This window comes from Arachis ipaensis, chromosome B9 (genome assembly GCF_059453495.1).
Source record: "Arachis ipaensis isolate K30076 ecotype BB chromosome B9, ASM5945349v1, whole genome shotgun sequence".
Lineage (NCBI taxonomy): Eukaryota > Viridiplantae > Streptophyta > Magnoliopsida > Fabales > Fabaceae > Arachis > Arachis ipaensis.
Genome location: NC_142444.1, coordinates 61,021,605 through 61,040,199, shown reverse-complemented (window position 1 = coordinate 61,040,199; position 18,595 = coordinate 61,021,605). Strand labels below are relative to the sequence as shown.

General features: G+C 38.3%; 2 non-coding genes across 2 annotated transcripts; both read right to left on the bottom strand.

Annotated features, from left to right (window-relative positions):
- Positions 1-2,519: 2,519 nt before the first annotated feature.
- Positions 2,520-2,627, bottom strand: LOC148544846 (small nucleolar RNA R71). Its single transcript, XR_015902111.1, has one exon. It is a non-coding gene; the product is annotated as a small nucleolar RNA R71 (small nucleolar RNA).
- A 7,932-nt stretch (positions 2,628-10,559) lies between these two features.
- Positions 10,560-10,667, bottom strand: LOC148544845 (small nucleolar RNA R71). Its single transcript, XR_015902110.1, has one exon. It is a non-coding gene; the product is annotated as a small nucleolar RNA R71 (small nucleolar RNA).
- Positions 10,668-18,595: the final 7,928 nt, after the last annotated feature.

The window sequence follows — 18,595 nt, the reverse complement described above, 5'->3', positions numbered from 1 at the left end:
CCTAACTGAGATTTGCAAGGTGACCATAGCTTGCTTCATACTAACAATCTCCTTGGGATTCGACCCTTACTAACGTAAGGTATTACTTGGACGACCCAGTGCACTTGCTGGTTAGTTACACGGAGTTGTGAACCATGGTCTTGGCATCATGTTTTTTGGCGCCATTTCCAGGGAAAGAAAGAGCAATGAATTTTACATAATTAAAGTGTAATCACGATTCCGCGTACCAAGTTTTTTGCGCCGTTGCCGGGGATTGTTCGAGTTTGGACAACTGACGGTTCATCTTGTTGCTCAGATTAGGTAATTTTCTTTTTGTTTTCCTTTCAAAAATTTTTCAAAAATCTTTCAAAAATTTCTCATCTGTTTTCGAAAAAAAAAATGTTTTCAAAAAAATATATTTTTCTTCAGAATTTTTAAGAATGAATTCTAGTGTTTCGTGAAGCATGTTGAAGCCTGGCTGGCTGTAAAGCCATGTCTAATTCCTTTGGGAATGAGTATGTTGGGCGTGTCATGTCTGAGTTACATACTAAAGCTTGGCTGGCTATTAAGCCATGCCTGGCCCTTTGATTGGAGCTTTAGAGCATAAGATTCCTGGAATTCATATTAAAAATTTTGAATCCTTATTTTTCTTTTTCATAATAATTTTCGAAAAAATACAAAAAAAAAATCATAAATTCATAAAAATCAAAAATAATTTTTGTGTTTCTTGTTTGAGTCATGTGTCATGTTATAAGTTTGGTGTCAATTGCATGTGCATCTTGCATTTTTCAAAAATTTTCATACATCCATAGTGTTCTTCATGATCTTCAAGTTGTTCTTGGTAAGTCTTCTTGTTTGATCTTTGCATTTGCATGTTTTGTGTCTTTTCTTGTTTTTCATATGCATTCTTGAATTCTTAGTGTCTAAGCATTAAAGAATTCTAAGTTTGGTGTCTTGCATGTTTTCTCTGCATTAAAAATTTTTCAAAAATATGTTCTTGGTGTTCATCTTGACATTCATAGTGTTCTTGGTGTTCATCTTGACATTCATAGCATTCGTGCATGCATTCATTGTTTTGATCCATAACTTTCATGCATTGCATCATTTTTCTTGTTTTTCTCTCTCATCATAAAAATTCAAAAAATAAAAAAAAAAAAATTATCTTTCCCTTTTTCTCTCATCAAATTCGAAAATTTGGATTGACTTTTTCAAAAATTTTTAAAATCAAGTTGTTTCTTATGAGTCAAATCAAATTTTCAATTTGAAAATCTTATCTTTTTCAAAATCTTTTTCAAAAATCAAATCTTTTTCAAATTTCTTAGTTATTTTCGAAAATTCCAAAAATATTTTTCAAAATTCTTTTTCTTAATTTTATATTATAATTTTCAAAAATAACAATAACAATTAATGTTTTGATTCAAAAATTTCAAGATCTTTACTTGCTTGTTAAGAAAGATTCAAACTTTAAGTTCTAGAATCATATCTTGTGATTTCTTATGAATCAAGTCATTAATTGTGATTTTAAAAATCAAATCTCTTTTTCAAAATTAATTTCAATCATATCTTTTCAAAAATATCTTCTTATCTTATCTTTTTCAAAAATTTGATTTCAAAATATCTTTTCTAACTTCCTAACTTCTTATCTTTTCAAAATTGATTTTGAAAATTTGTTTCTACTAACTAACTAACTTTTTGTTTGTTTCTCATCTTTTTCAAAACTACCTAATTAACTCTCTCTCTCATTTTCGAAAATATCTCCCCCCTTTTTTCAAAATTTCTTTTTAATTAACTAATTATTTTAAATTTTTATTTTTCGAAAATTACTAACCTTTTTCAAAAACTATTTTCGAAAATCACTAACTCTTTTTTCAAAATAATTTTCGAAAATTCTCTTCTCTCTCATCTCCTTCTATTTGTTTATTCATCTACTAACATCTCTCTCTCACTCACAAAAAAAAAAGAGGATCTCTATTATTATTATTTTTCTGTGCCCTCTTCTTTGTCATATGAGCAGGAGCAAGGACAAGAATTTTCTTGTTAAAGCAGATCCAGAACCTGAAAGGACTCTGAAGAGGAAACTAAGAGAAGCTGAATTACAACAAACCAGCAAGCACCTGTCAGAAATTATCAAACAGGAAAAGAAGATGGCAGCTGAAAATAATAATAATGCAAGGAGAATGCTTGGTGACTTCACTGCACCTAATTCCAATTTACATGGAAGAAGCATCTCCATTTCTGCTATTGGAGCAAACAATTTTGAGCTGAAACCTCAATTAGTTTCTCTGATGCAGCAGAACTGCAAGTTTCATGGACTTCCATCTGAAGATCCTTTTCAATTCTTAACTGAATTCTTGCAGATCTGTGATACTGTTAAGACTAATGGAGTAGATCCTGAAGTCTACAGGCTCATGCTTTTCCCAATTGCTGTAAGAGACAAAGCTAGAATATGGTTGGACTCTCAACCTAAGGATAGCCTGAACTCTTGGGATAAGCTGGTCAAGGCTTTCTTAGCCAAGTTCTTTCCTCCTCAAAAGCTGAGCAAGCTTAGAGTGGATGTCCAAACCTTCAGACAGAAAGAAGGTGAATCCCTCTATGAAGCCTGGGAGAGATACAAAGGACTGACCAAAAAGTGTCCTTCTGACATGCTTTCAGAATGGACCATCCTGGATATATTCTATGATGGTCTGTCTGAGTTATCTAAGATGTCATTGGATACTTCTGCAGGTGGATCCATTCACCTAAAGAAAACGCCTGCAGAAGCTCAAGAACTCATTGAGATGGTTGCAAATAACCAGTTCATGTACACTTTTGAAAGGAATCCTGTGAGTAATGGGACGCCTATGAAGAAGGGAGTTCTTGAGATTGATACTCTGAATTCCATATTGGCTCAGAACAAAATATTGACTCAGCAAGTCAATATGATTTCTCAGAGTCTGAATGGAATGCAAGCTGCATCCAACAGTACTCAAGAGGCTTCTTATGAAGAAGAAGCTTATGATCCTGAGAACCTTGCAATAGCAGAGGTGAATTACTTAGGTGAACCTTATGGAAACACCTATAACTCATCATGGAGAAATCATCCAAATCTCTCATGGAAGGATCAAAAGCCTCAACAAGGCTTTAATAATGGTGGAAGAAACAGGATTAGCAATAGCAAGCCTTTTCCATCATCCACTCAGCAACAGACAGAGAATTCTGAGCAGAATCCATCTAGCTTAGCAAACTTAGTCTCTGATCTATCTAAGGCCACTGTAAGTTTCATGAATAAAACAAGGTCTTCCATTAGAAATCTGGAAGTACAAGTGGGCCAGCTGAGTAAAAGGATCACTGAAATCCCTCCTAGTACTCTCCCAAGCAATACAGAAGAGAATCCAAAAGGAGAGTGCAAGGCCATTGACATAAGCACCATGGCCGAACCCAAAGAAGGAGAGGAGGACGTGAATCCCAAGGAGGAAGACCTCCTGGGACGTCCAATGACCAATAAGGAGCATCCCTCTGAGGAACCAAAGGACTCTGAGGCTCATCTAGAGACCATAGAGATTCCATTGAACCTCCTTATGCCCTTCATGAGCTCTGATGAGTATTCCTCTTCTGAAGAGAATGAGGATGTTACTGAAGAGCAAGCTGCCAAGTTCCTTGGTGCAATCATGAGGCTGAATGCCAAATTATTTGGCATTGATACTTGGGAAGATGAACCTCCCTTGTTCATCAATGAACTAAGTGATCTGGATCAACTGACATTGCCTCAGAAGAGACAGGATCCTGGAAAGTTCATAATACCTTGTACTATAGGCACCATGATCTTTAAGGCTCTATGTGACCTTGGTTCAGGGATAAACCTCATGCCCCTCTCTGTAATAGAGAAACTGGGAATCTATGGGGTGCAAGCTGCTAAAATCTCAATAGAGATGGCAGACAATTCAAGAAAACAGGCTTATGGACAAGTAGAGGACGTGTTAGTAAAGGTTGAAGGCCTTTACATCCCTGCTGATTTCATAGTCCTGGATACTGGAAAGGAAGAGGATGAATCCATCATCCTAGGAAGACCTTTCCTGGCCACAGCAAGAGCTGTGATTGATGTGGACAGAGGAGAATTAATCCTTCAAGTGAATGAGGACAACCTTGTGTTTACAACTCAAGGATCTCTCTCTGCATCCATGGAGAGGAAGCAGAAAAAGCTTTTCTCAAAACAGAGTCAAACATAGCCCCCACAGTCAAACTCTAAGTTTGGTGTTGGGAGGCCACAACCAAACTCTAAGTTTGGTGTTGAACTCCCATATCCAAACTCTAAGTTTGGTGTTGGAGAGTCTCAACAATGCTCTGAACATCTGTGAGGCTCCATGAGAGCCCACTGTCAAGCTATTGACATTAAAGAAGTGCTTGTTGGGAGGCAACCCAATTTTTATCTAACTATATTTTTCTTAGTTATATATCTTTATAGGTTCATGATCATGTGGAGTCACAAAATAAATATAAAAATTGAAAACGGAATAAAAAACAGCAGAAGAAAAATCACACCCTGGTGGAAGCATCTGCCTGGTGTTCAACGCCAGAACAGAGCATGGTTCTGGCGCTGAACGCCCAAAATGGGCAGCATCCTGGCGCTGAACGCTCTAAACAAGCATGGTTCTGGCGTTCAACGCCAGAAATGGCAACAAATGGGCGTTGAACGCCCAAAATGGGCACCAACCTGGCGCTGAACGCCCAGAGTTGTGTGCAAGGGCATTTTACATGCCTAAATTGGTGCAGGGATGTAGATGCCTTGACACCTCAGGATCTTTGGACCCCACAGGATCATCTCAGGATCTGTGGAACCCACAGGATCATCTCAGGATCTGAGGATCCCCACCTACCTTATCATCTCTCTTTCCATTCATGATCATCCCTTCTGTTTTCCATTTACCACTCACATCCATACACCTACTACCTTCAAAATTCAACATCTCTCTCCCACCCAATCCCACCCATATGGCCGAATACACACATCCATCCATCTCCTCCATATCTTCTTCTTCTTCTTCTTCTTCTATTCTTTCTTCTTTTGCTCGAGGGCGAGCAACATTCTAAGTTTGGTGTGGTAAAAGCATAGCTTTTTTGTTTTTCCATAACCATTGATGGCACCTAAGGCCAGAGAAACCTCTAGAAAGAGGAAAGGGAAGACAAAAGCTTCCATCAAGGGTCTATAGCTCAGTGGTAGAACATTTGACTGCAAATCAAGAGATCCCTGAGATACCTCAGGGGATACATTTTCTTCCACACAATTATTGGAAGCAACTAAGGGTGGAACATCAAGAGCATTCCATCATCCTTCATGAAATAAGAGAAGATAAAAAAGCAATGAGGGAGGAGCAACAAAGACAAAGAAGAGACATAGAAGAGCTCAAGGACGTCATTGGCCCCTCAAGAAGGAAACGCCACCATCACTAAGGTGGATTCATTCCTTGCTCTTATTTCTTCTGTTTTTCGTTTTCTATGTTAAGTGCTTATCTATGTTTGTGTCTTCATTACATGATCAATAGTAGTTAGTAACTATGTCTTAAAGTTATGAATGTCCTATGAATCCATCACCTCTCTTAAATGAAAAATGTTTTAAATCAAAAGAACAAGAAGTACATGAGTTTCGAATTTATCCTTGAACTTAGCTTAATTATATTGATGTGGTAACAATGCTTCTTGTTTTCTGAATGTATGCTTGAACAGTGCATATGTCTTTTGAAGTTGTTGTTTAAGAATGTTAAATATGTTGGCTCTTGAAAGAATGATGACTAGGAGACATGTTATTTGATAATCTAAAAAATCATAAAAATGATTCTTGAAGCAAGAAAAAGCAGCAAAGAACAAAGCTTGCAGAAAAAAAAAATAGGCGAAAAAAAAATATAATAAGAAAAAGAAAAAGCAAGCAGAAAAAGCCAATAACCCTTAAAACCAAAAGGCAAGGGAAATAAAAAGGATCCCAAGGCTTTGAGCATCAGTGGATAGGAGGGCCTAAAGGAATAAAATCTTGGTCTAAGCGGCTAAACCAAGCTGTCCCTAACCATGTGCTTGTGGCGTGTAGGTGTCAAGTGAAAACTTGAGACTGAGCGGTTAAAGTCAAGGTCCAATGCAAAAAAAAAAAAGGGTGTGCTTAAGAACCCTGGACACCTCTAATTGGGGACTTTAGCAAAGCTGAGTCACAATCTGAAAAGGTTCACCCAATTATGTGTCTGTGGCATTTATGTATCCGGTGGTAATACTAGAAAACAAAGTGCTTAGGGCCACGGCCAAGACGCATAAAGAAGCTGTGTTCAAGAATCATCATACTGAACTAGGAGAATCAATAACACTATCTGAACTCTGAGTTCCTATAGAAGCCAATCATTCTGAACTTCAATGGATAAAGTGAGATGCCAAAACTATTCAAGAGGCAAAAAGCTACAAGTCCCGCTCATTTGATTGGAGCTATGTTTCATTGATAGTTTGGAATTTATAGTATATTCTCTTCTTTTTATCCTATTTGATTTTCAGTTGCTTGGGGACAAGCAACAATTTAAGTTTGGTGTTGTGATGAGCGGATAATTTATACGCTTTTTGGCATTATTTTTAGTATGTTTTTAGTAGGATCTAGTTACTTTTAGGGATGTTTTCATTAGTTTTTATGTTAAATTCACATTTCTGGACTTTACTATGAGTTTGTGTGTTTTTCTGTGATTTCAGGTATTTTTTGGCTGAAATTGAGGGACTTGAGCAGAAATCAGATTCAGAGGTTGAAGAAGGACTGCTGATGCTGTTGGATTCAGACCTCCCTGCACTCAAAATGGATTTTCTGGAGCTACAGAACTCGAAATGGCGCGTTTCCAATTGCGTTGGAAAGTAGACATCCAGGGCTTTCAAACAATATATAATAGTCCATACTTTGGCCAAGAATAGATGACGAAAACTGGCGTTCAACACCAGCTCTCTGCCCAATTCTGGCGTCCAGCGCCAGAAAAGGATCCAAAACCAGAGTTGAACGCCAGAAATGGATCAAAACCTGGCGTTCAACTCCACAAATGGCCTCTGCATGTGGAAAGCTAAAGCTCAGCCCAAGCACACACCAAGTGGGCCCCGGAAGTGGATTTATGCATCAATTACTTACTCATGTAAACCCTAGTAGCTAGTTTATTATAAATAGGACATTTTACTAGTCTTTTTGACCATCTTTGGTCTCAGTTTTTAATCCATTGTTCATCTTAGGAGACTATTGATCACGTTTTAGGGGGCTGGCCATCTCGGCCATGCCTGGACCTTTCACTTATGTATTTTCAACGGTAGAGTTTCTACACTCCATAGATTAAGGTGTGGAGCTCTGCTGTTCCTCAAAGATTAATGCAAAGTACTACTGTTTTCTATTCAATTCATCTTGTTTCGCTTCCAAGATATTCATTTGTACTTCAATCTGAATGTGATGAACGTGACAATCATCATCATTCCCTATGAATGCGTGCCTGACAACCACTTCTGTTCTACCTTCGACTGAATGAGTATCTCTTAGATCTCCTAACCATAATCTTCGTGGTGTAAGCTAGAGTGATGGCGGCATTCAAGAGAATCCGGAAAGTCTAAACCTTGTCTGTGTTATTCCGAGTAGGATTCAATGAATGAATGACTGTGACGAGCTCCTAACTCGCGATTGCAGGGCGTTAGTGACAGACGCAAAACGATAGTAAATCATATTCCAACATGATCGAGAACCGACAGATGAATAGCCGTGCCGTGACAGGGTGCGTTGACCATTTTCACTGAGAGGATAAGATGAAGCCATTGATAAGGGTGATACCTCCAGACGATTAGCCGTGCCGTGACAGGGCATTGGATCATTTTCCCGAGAGATGACCGAAAGTAGCCATTGACAGTGGTGATGTATCACATAAAGCCAGCCATGGAAAGGAGTAAGACTGATTGGATGAAGATAACAGGAAAGCAGAGGTTCAGAGGAACGAAAGCATCTCCATTCGCTTATCTGAAATTCTCACCAATGAATTATATAAGTATTTCTATCCCTATTCTATTAATTATTATTCGAAAACACCATTATCAATTTATATCAGCCTAACTGAGATTTGCAAGGTGACTATAGCTTGCTTCATACCAACAATCTCCGTGGGATTCGACCCTTACTAACGTAAGGTATTACTTGGACGACCCAGTGCACTTGCTGGTTAGTTACACGGAGTTGTGAACCATGGTCTTGGCATCATGTTTTTTGGCGCCATTTCCAGGGAAAGAAAGAGCAATGAATTTTACATAATTAAAGTGTAATCACGATTCCGCGTACTAAGTTTTTGGCGCCGTTGCCGGGGATTGTTCGAGTTTGGACAACTGACGGTTCATCCTGTTGCTCAGATTAGGTAATTTTCTTTTTGTTTTCCTTTCAAAAATTTTTCAAAAATCTTTCAAAAATTTCTCATCTATTTTCGAAAAAAAAATGTTTTCAAAAAAATATATTTTTCTTCAGAATTTTTAAGAATGAATTCTAGTGTTTCGTGAAGCATGTTGAAGCCTGGCTGGCTGTAAAGCCATGTCTAATTCCTTTGGGAATGAGTATGTTGGGCGTGTCATGTCTGAGTTACATACTAAAGCTTGGCTGGCTATTAAGCCATGCCTGACCCTTTGATTGGAGCTTTAGAGCATAAGATTCCTGGAATTCATATTAAAAATTTTGAATCCTTATTTTTCTTTTTCATAATAATTTTCGAAAAAATACAAAAAAAAATCATAAAATCATAAAAATCAAAAATAATTTTTGTGTTTCTTGTTTGAGTTATGTGTCATGTTATAAGTTTGGTGTCAATTGCATGTGCATCTTGCATTTTTCAAAAATTTTCATACATCCATAGTGTTCTTCATGATCTTCAAGTTGTTCTTGGTAAGTCTTCTTGTTTGATCTTTGCATTTGCATGTTTTGTGTCTTTTCTTGTTTTTCATATGCATTCTTGAATTCTTAGTGTCTAAGCATTAAAGAATTCTAAGTTTGGTGTCTTGCATGTTTTCTCTGCATTAAAAATTTTTCAAAAATATGTTCTTGGTGTTCATCTTGACATTCATAGTGTTCTTGGTGTTCATCTTGACATTCATAGCATTCGTGCATGCATTCATTGTTTTGATCCATAACTTTCATGCATTGCATCATTTTTCTTGTTTTGCTCTCTCATCATAAAAATTCAAAAAATAAAAAAAAAAATTATCTTTCCCTTTTTCTCTCATCAAATTCGAAAATTTGGATTGACTTTTTCAAAAATTTTTAAAATCAAGTTGTTTCTTATGAGTCAAATCAAATTTTCAATTTGAAAATCTTATCTTTTTCAAAATATTTTTCAAAAATAAAATCTTTTTCAAATTTCTTAGTTATTTTCGAAAATTCCAAAAATATTTTTCAAAAATCTTTTTCTTAATTTTATATTATAATTTTCGAAAATAACAATAACAATTAATGTTTTGATTCAAAAATTTCAAGATTGTTACTTGCTTGTTAAGAAAGATTCAAACTTTAAGTTCTAGAATCATATCTTGTGATTTCTTATGAATCAAGTCATTAATTGTGATTTTAAAAATCAAATCTCTTTTTCAAAATTAATTTCAATCATATCTTTTCAAAAATATCTTCTTATCTTATCTTTTTCAAAAATTTGATTTCAAAATATCTTTTCTAACTTCCTAACTTCTTATCTTTTCAAAATTGATTTTCAAAATTTGTTTCAACTAACTAACTAACTTTTTGTTTGTTTCTTATCTTTTTCAAAACTACCTAACTAACTCTCTCTCTCATTTTCGAAAATATCTCCCCCCTTTTTTCAAAATTTCTTTTTAATTAACTAATTATTTTATATTTTTATTTTTCGAAAATTACTAACCTTTTTCAAAAACTATTTTCGAAAATCACTAACTCTTTTTTCAAAATAATTTTCGAAAATTCTCTTCTCTCTCATCTCCTTCTATTTGTTTATTCATCTACTAACATCTCTCCCTCACTCACAAAAAAAAAGAGGATCTCTATTATTATTATTTTTCTGTGCCCTCTTCTTTGTCATATGAGCAGGAGCAAGGACAAGAATATTCTTGTTAAAGCAGATCCAGAACCTGAAAGGACTCTGAAGAGGAAACTAAGAGAAGCTGAATTACAACAAACCAGCAAGCACCTGTCAGAAATTATCAAACAAGAAAAGAAGATGGCAGCTGAAAATAATAATAATGCAAGGAGAATGCTTGGTGACTTCACTGCACCTAATTCCAATTTACATGGAAGAAGCATCTCCATTCCTGCTATTGGAGCAAACAATTTTGAGCTGAAACCTCAATTAGTTTCTCTGATGCAGCAGAACTGCAAGTTTCATGGAATTCCATCTGAAGATCCTTTTCAGTTCTTAACTGAATTCTTGCAGATCTGTGATACTGTTAAGACTAATGGAGTAGATCCTGAAGTCTACAGGCTCATGCTTTTCCCAATTACTGTAAGAGACAAAGCTAGAATATGGTTGGACTCTCAACCTAAGGATAGCCTGAACTCTTGGGATAAGCTGGTCAAGGCTTTCTTAGCCAAGTTCTTTCCTCCTCAAAAGCTGAGCAAGCTTAGAGTGGATGTCCAAACCTTCAGACAGAAAGAAGGTGAATCCCTCTATGAAGCCTGGGAGAGATACAAAGGACTGACCAAAAAGTGTCCTTCTGACATGCTTTCAGAATGGACCATCCTGGATATATTCTATGATGGTCTGTCTGAGTTATCTAAGATGTCATTGGATACTTCTGCAGGTGGATCCATTCACCTAAAGAAAACGCCTGCAGAAGCTCAAGAACTCATTGAGATGGTTGCAAATAACCAGTTCATGTACACTTCTAAAAGGAATCCTGTGAGTAATGGGACGCCTATGAAGAAGGGAGTTCTTGAGATTGATACTCTGAATGCCATATTGGCTCAGAACAAAATATTGACTTAGCAAGTCAATATGATTTCTCAGAGTCTGAATGGAATGCAAGCTGCATCCAACAGTACTCAAGAGGCTTCTTATGAAGAAGAAGCTTATGATCCTGAGAACCCTGCAATAGCAGAGGTGAATTACTTAGGTGAACCTTATGGAAACACCTATAACCCATCATGGAGAAATCATCCAAATCTCTCATGGAAGGATCAAAAGCCTCAACAAGGCTTTAATAATGGTGGAAGAAACAGGATTAGGAATAGCAAGCCTTTTCCATCATCCACTCAGCAACAGACAGAGAATTCTGAGCAGAATCCATCTAGCTTAGCAAACTTAGTTTCTGATCTATCTAAGGCCACTGTAAGTTTCATGAATAAAACAAGGTCTTCCATTAGAAATCTAGAAGTACAAGTGGGCCAGCTGAGTAAAAGGATCACTGAAATCCCTCCTAGTACTCTCCCAAGCAATATAGAAGAGAATCCAAAAGGAGAGTGCAAGGCCATTGACATAAGCACCATGGACGAACCCAAAGAAGGAGAGGAGGACATGAATCCCAAGGAGGAAGACCTCCTGGGACGTCCAGTGACCAATAAGGAGCTTCCCTCTGAGGAACCAAAGGACTCTGAGGCTCATCTAGAGACCATAGAGATTCCATTGAACCTCCTTATGCCCTTCATGAGCTCTGATGACTATTCCTCTTCTGAAGAGAATGAGGATGTTACTAAAGAGCAAGCTGCCAAGTTCCTTGGTGCAATCATGAGGCTCAATGCCAAATTATTTGGCATTGATACTTGGGAAGATGAACCTCCCTTGTTCATCAATGAACTAAGTGATCTGGATCAACTGACATTGCCTCAGAAGAGACAGGATCCTGGAAAGTTCATAATACCTTGTACTATAGGCACCATGATCTTTAAGGCTCTATGTGACCTTGGTTCAGGGATAAACCTCATGCCCCTCTCTGTAATAGAGAAACTGGGAATCTATGGGGTGCAGGCTGCTAAAATCTCAATAGAGATGGCAGACAATTCAAGAAAACAGGCTTATGGACAAGTAGAGGACGTGTTAGTAAAGGTTGAAGGCCTTTACATCCCTGCTGATTTCATAGTCCTGGATACTGGAAAGGAAGAGGATGAATCCATCATCCTAGGAAGACCTTTCCTGGCCACAGCAAGAGCTGTGATTGATGTGGACAGAGGAGAATTAATCCTTCAAGTGAATGAGGACAACCTTGTGTTTACAACTCAAGGATCTCTCTCTGCAAGACAAAAAAACTGCGGAACCCGAGTTTGAGGGATGGGATCTCTTGCTTGATAGAGGGGCTTCCATTCACCAACGCAGACAACAAGTGCATTCGTTGGGTGATCCCTTGCTCTCACGTTCGAGTGTTTGCTCGTCGTTTAGGCCGGTGAGTGAGAATGTTTTCTTGTTGTTACCCCCCTTTTTTTGAAGAAAGAGTTGTACAGCCAGCGGGGAGGATGGCACTACTGGCAAAGACCGTGCGGCGTTTGGAGAGGAAGCAGAAAAAGCTTTTCTCAAAACAGAGTCAAACAAAGCCCCCACAGTCAAACTCTAAGTTTGGTGTTGGGAGGCCACAACCAAACTCTAAGTTTGGTGTTGAACTCCCATATCCAAACTCTAAGTTTGGTGTTGGAGAGTCTCAACAATGCTCTGAACATCTGTGAGGCTGCATGAGAGCCCACTGTCAAGCTATTGACATTAAATAAGTGCTTGTTGGGAGGCAACCCAATTTTTATCTAACTATATTTTTCTTAGTTATATGTCTTTATAGGTTCATGATCATGTGGAGTCACAAAATAAATATAAAAATTGAAAACGGAATCAAAAACAGCAGAAGAAAAATCACACCCTGGAGGAAGCATCTGCCTGGTGTTCAACGCCAGAACAGAGCATGGTTCTGGCGCTGAACGCCCAAAATGGGCAGCATCCTGGCGCTGAACGCCCAGAACAAGCATGGTTCTGGCGTTCAACGCCAGAAATGGCAACAAATGGGCGTTGAACGCCCAAAATGGGCACCAACCTGGCGCTGAACGCCCAAAGTTATGTGCAAGGGCATTTTACATGCCTAAATTGGTGCAGGGATGTAAATGCCTTGACACCTCAGGATCTGTGGACCCCACAGGATCATCTCAGGATCTGTGGAACCCACAGGATCATCTCAGGATCTGAGGATCCCCACCTACCTCATCATCTCTCTTTCCATTCATGATCATCCCTTCTGTTTTCCATTTACCACTCACATCCATACACCCACTACCTTCAAAATTCAACATCTCTCTCCCACCCAATCCCACCCATATGGCCGAATACACACATCCATCCATCTCCTCCATATCTTCTTCTTCTTCTTCTATTCTTTCTTCTTTTGCTCGAGGGCGAGCAACATTCTAAGTTTGGTGTGGTAAAAGCATAGCTTTTTTGTTTTTCCATAACCATTGATGGCACCTAAGGCCAGAGAAACCTCTAGAAAGAGGAAAGGGAAGAGAAAAGCTTCCATCAAGGGTCTATAGCTTTGTGGTAGAACATTTGACTGCAAATCAAGAGATTCCTGAGATACCTCAGGGGATACATTTTCTTCCACACAATTATTGGAAGCAACTAAGGGTGGAACATCAAGAGCATTCCATCATCCTTCATGAAATAAGAGAAGATCAAAAAGCAATGAGGGAGGAGCAACAAAGACAAAGAAGAGACATAGAAGAGCTCAAGGACGTCATTGGCCCCTCAAGAAGGAAACGCCACCATCACTAAGGTGGATTCATTCCTTGCTCTTATTTCTTCTGTTTTTCGTTTTCTATGTTAAGTGCTTATCTATGTTTGTGTCTTCATTACATGATCATTAGTAGTTAGTAACTATGTCTTAAAGTTATGAATGTCCTATGAATCCATCACCTCTCTTAAATGAAAAATGTTTTAATTCAAAAGAACAAGAAGTACATGAGTTTCGAATTTATCCTTGAACTTAGCTTAATTATATTGATGTGGTAACAATGCTTCTTGTTTTCTGAATGTATGCTTGAACAGTGCATATGTCTTTTGAAGTTGTTGTTTAAGAATGTTAAATATGTTGGCTCTTGAAAGAATGATGACTAGGAGACATGTTATTTGATAATCTGAAAAATCATAAAAATAATTCTTGAAGCAAGAAAAAGCAGCAAAGAACAAAGCTTGCAGAAAAAAAATAAATAGGCGAAAAAAAAAAATATAATAAGAAAAAGAAAAAGCAAGCAGAAAAAGCCAATAACCCTTAAAACCAAAAGGCAAGGGAAATAAAAAGGATCCCAAGGCTTTGAGCATCAGTGAATAGGAGGGCCTAAAGGAATAAAATCTTGGTCTAAGCGGCTAAACCAAGCTGTCCCTAACCATGTGCTTGTGGCGTGTAGGTGTCAAGTGAAAACTTGAGACTGAGCAGTTAAAGTCAAGGTCCAAAGCAAAAAAAAAAAAAGAGTGTGCTTAAGAACCCTGGACACCTCTAATTGGGGACTTTAGCAAAGCTGAGTCACAATCTGAAAAGGTTCACCCAATTATGTGTCTGTGGCATTTATGTATCCGGTGGTAATACTGGAAAACAAAGTGCTTAGGGCCACGACCAAGACTCATAAAGAAGCTGTGTTCAAGAATCATTATACTGAACTAGGAGAATCAATAACACTATCTGAACTCTGAGTTCCTATAGAAGCCAATCATTCTGAACTTCAATGGATAAAGTGAGATGCCAAAACTATTCAAGAGGCAAAAAGCTACAAGTCCCGCTCATTTGATTGGAGCTATGTTTCATTGATAGTTTGGAATTTATAGTATATTCTCTTCTTTTTATCCTATTTGATTTTCAGTTGCTTGGGGACAAGCAACAATTTAAGTTTGGTGTTGTGATGAGCGGATAATTTATACGCTTTTTGGCATTATTTTTAGTATGTTTTTAGTAGGATCTAGTTACTTTTAGGGATGTTTTCATTAGTTTTTATGTTAAATTCACATTTATAGACTTTACTATGAGTTTGTGTATTTTTCTGTGATTTCAGGTATTTTCTGGCTGAAATTGAGGGACTTGAGCAGAAATCAGATTCAGAGGTTGAAGAAGGACTGCTGATGTTGTTGGATTCTGACCTCCCTGCACTCAAAATGGATTTTCTGGAGCTACATAACTCGAAATGGCACGCTTTCAAATGCGTTGGAAAGTAGACATCCAGGGCTTTCCAGCAATATATAATAGTCCATACTTTGGCCAAGAATGGACGACACAAACTGGCGTTCAACTCTAGCTCTCTGCCCAATTCTGGCGTCCAGCGCCAGAAAAGGATCCAAAACCAGAGTTGGACGCCAGAAATGGATCAAAACCTGGCGTTCAACTCCACAAATGGCCTCTGCACGTGGAAAGCTAAAGCTCAGCCCAAGCACACACCAAGTGGGCCCCAGAAGTGGATTTATGCATCAATTACTTACTCATGTAAACCCTAGTAGCTAGTTTATTATAAATAGGACATTTTACTAGTCTTTTTGACCATCTTTGGTCTCAGTTTTTAATCCATTGTTCATCTTAGGAGACTATTGATCACGTTTTAGGGGGCTGGCCATCTCGGCCATGCCTGGACCTTTCACTTATGTATTTTCAACGGTAGAGTTTCTACACTCCATAGATTAAGGTGTGGAGCTCTGCTGTTCCTCAAAGATTAATGCAAAGTACTACTGTTTTCTATTCAATTCATCTTGTTTTGCTTCCAAGATATTCATTCGTACTTCAATCTGAATGTGATGAACGTGACAATGATCATCATTCCCTATGAACGCGTGCCTGACAACCACTTCTGTTCTACCTACGACTGAATGAGTATCTCTTAGATCTCCTAACCAGAATCTTCGTGGTGTAAGCTAGAATGATGGCGGCATTCAAGAGAATCTGGAAAGTCTAAACCTTGTCTGTGGTATTCCGAGTAGGATTCAATGAATGAATGACTGTGACGAGCTCCTAACTCGCGATTGCAGGGCGTTAGTGACAGACACAAAACGATAGTAAATCCTATTCCAGCATGATCGAGAACCGACAGATGAATAGCCGTGCCGTGACAGGGTGCGTTGACCATTTTCACTGAGAGGATAAGATGAAACCATTGACAAGGGTGATGCCTCCAGACGATTAGCCGTGCCGTGACAGGGCATTGGATCATTTTCCAGAGAGATGACCGAAAGTAGCCATTGACAGTGGTGATGTATCACATAAAGCCAGCCATGGAAAGGAGTAAGACTGATTGGATGAAGATAGCAGGAAAGCAGAGGTTCAGAGGAACGAAAGCATCTCCATTCGCTTATCTGAAATTCTCACCAATGAATTATATAAGTATTTCTATCCCTATTCTATTAATTATTATTCGAAAACACCATTATCAATTTATATCTGCCTAACTGAGATTTGCAAGGTGACCATAGCTTGCTTCATACCAATAATCTCCGTGGGATTCGACCCTTACTCACGTAAGGTATTACTTGGACGACCCAGTGCACTTGCTGGTTAGTTACACGGAGTTGTGAACCATGGTCTTGGCATCATGTTTTTTGGCGCCATTTCCAGGGAAAGAAAGAACAATGAATTTTACATAATTAAAGTGTAATCACGATTCCGGTACCAATGATCAAAACAAAGACGGGTGCAAAAGCAAGGTTTGGTACCCCGGAATTCATTCTATCAATCAACACTCTTGGTGCCTCGTCACTTGCTTTAACTTGCTTGAAGGCTTTATGCGCCTAGTCTGGGACCCCGGAGGCTATTCGCACTACAAACATTGGTGGATATTCCTGGACGAGTTCAAGCATAAGCCTCCCTAACAAGGAGCTCACCAAATGTCCAACTTAAGGACTTTAACTAAAAGTGCTAGGTGGGAGACAACCCACCATAGTATGATCTTTCAATTTTATTCTTAGTGTTATTTTAATTCATTTTATTTTTATTAGTGTTCATTCATAATTTCTGCATATTCATCTGCATCTGCATTCTGCATTTTGCATTCTGCATTCTACAAAAAAAAAATAAATAAAAAAATAAAAAATAAAAAAAAGGTGAGTCGACGGGCAAGCGTCCACGACGCGCGCGTCGTATGTGTATACGCCAATGAATAGAGAGTTGCGCGAGAGACGCGTGGCACACAAGCCACCCCACGCGTACGCGTACGTCATGCGTACGTGTCCCCTGCAAAAAGTTCAACCCACACGTAAGCGTCAGCGACGCGTACGCGTGGGCATGAAAAATCGGCGTAAAAGCGTGTTGAATAGAGAGTTGTGATGGTCCAGGGCTAGTACTGTGCTAGAGGCACAACAACACCCACGCGTACACGTCCCTGACGCGTGTGCATCCTTTTGCTTCCAGACCACCCACGCGTACGCGTGGGCGACACTTACGCGTCAAACGACCAACTCAGTTTTTACGCGTACGCGTGATGTCCGCGCGCGCGTCGCACCCCGTTTTTCAATTCTCCCTTCTTTCTTTCTTCTTACTTCCTACTTCCTTCCTCTGCCTCTTTCCATCTTCCTCATCAGGTTTCTTTTCTTCTCTCTCCTTTACTCTCTCATTCTTTATTTAATTATTGCATTTAATTCTTTTTCTTCCTTCTCAATTTCATCTTAGCTTAATTCCTTTTGGTTTCTTTTTCATTCCTTTTTCATGCATTTTTTTTGTGTTGGTGTTGAAGTTTTGTTTGGATGTTACTTTCCTTATTGAGCTTGTGGGCATTATAAGAAGTGATTTGACAATTAACATTTAATTTTGGCTCTCATATACATTTGGATTCATTATTTTCATTCCTATTTTCACATTGCACTCCACCTGTATTTGGGATTATCATTCACAATTGTTATTATTACACATGCTCTTTAATTTGGCACACTTATTACTTGATGCTTGAGTTATGCTTCTCATGCCTAGTACTTGCATGCTTTTACCCTTTTGCATCTAGTTATTATAAATTGCCTTCTTGCTCTTAATTGCTGTCTTACCAACATGCTGTAGCTATCATGTATTTAAGCTATTATCTTTTCTTTGGCATTCGTTATCACTTAGAATTTTCTCTCTCCAGTTTTTAGTTATATCTGCCTAATAGTCTTCCTCTTTCCTTCTTCTTTAGGCACGGGTACCACGAAGGGAAAAGAGAAGGACACTGACAAGACACCAGCAAAGAGAGGAACCAAGAGACATCCGGCTAAGGCACCTCCATCTACAAGCGTCAGTTGGAGCCACCCATCCACTTGCACATCTCAGCATGCACTGAGGACGGTGCAATCTTTAAGTGTGGGGAGATCGATACCGACTTCCGTGGGTTAGCTATTTCCTATTTCAACACCAATGTTTAATTTTCCTTGTTAAATTAATTGTTGCATTTGCATGTTTGGTTGCATATTTGTTTGATTTTGTGCATGTTCTTCTACCACTACTTGTTTGGAGTGATAAGTTCTTTTTCAAAACCCTTTATATAGCATTTCACTAATTTAAATTGAAATTTATGTTAAACTTGTTTGAAGATTCTATTTGGAACATGGTTTATAGCTAAGAACACACAACCTGTGAGATTTCGAGCTTAATTATATGGTTACATTATTTAACCATGAATTTTTATTCTTGTGTGTTTTCTTCTCTATGACTGCAATCTATATTTTGTTCCATTCTATATGTCCCTTGT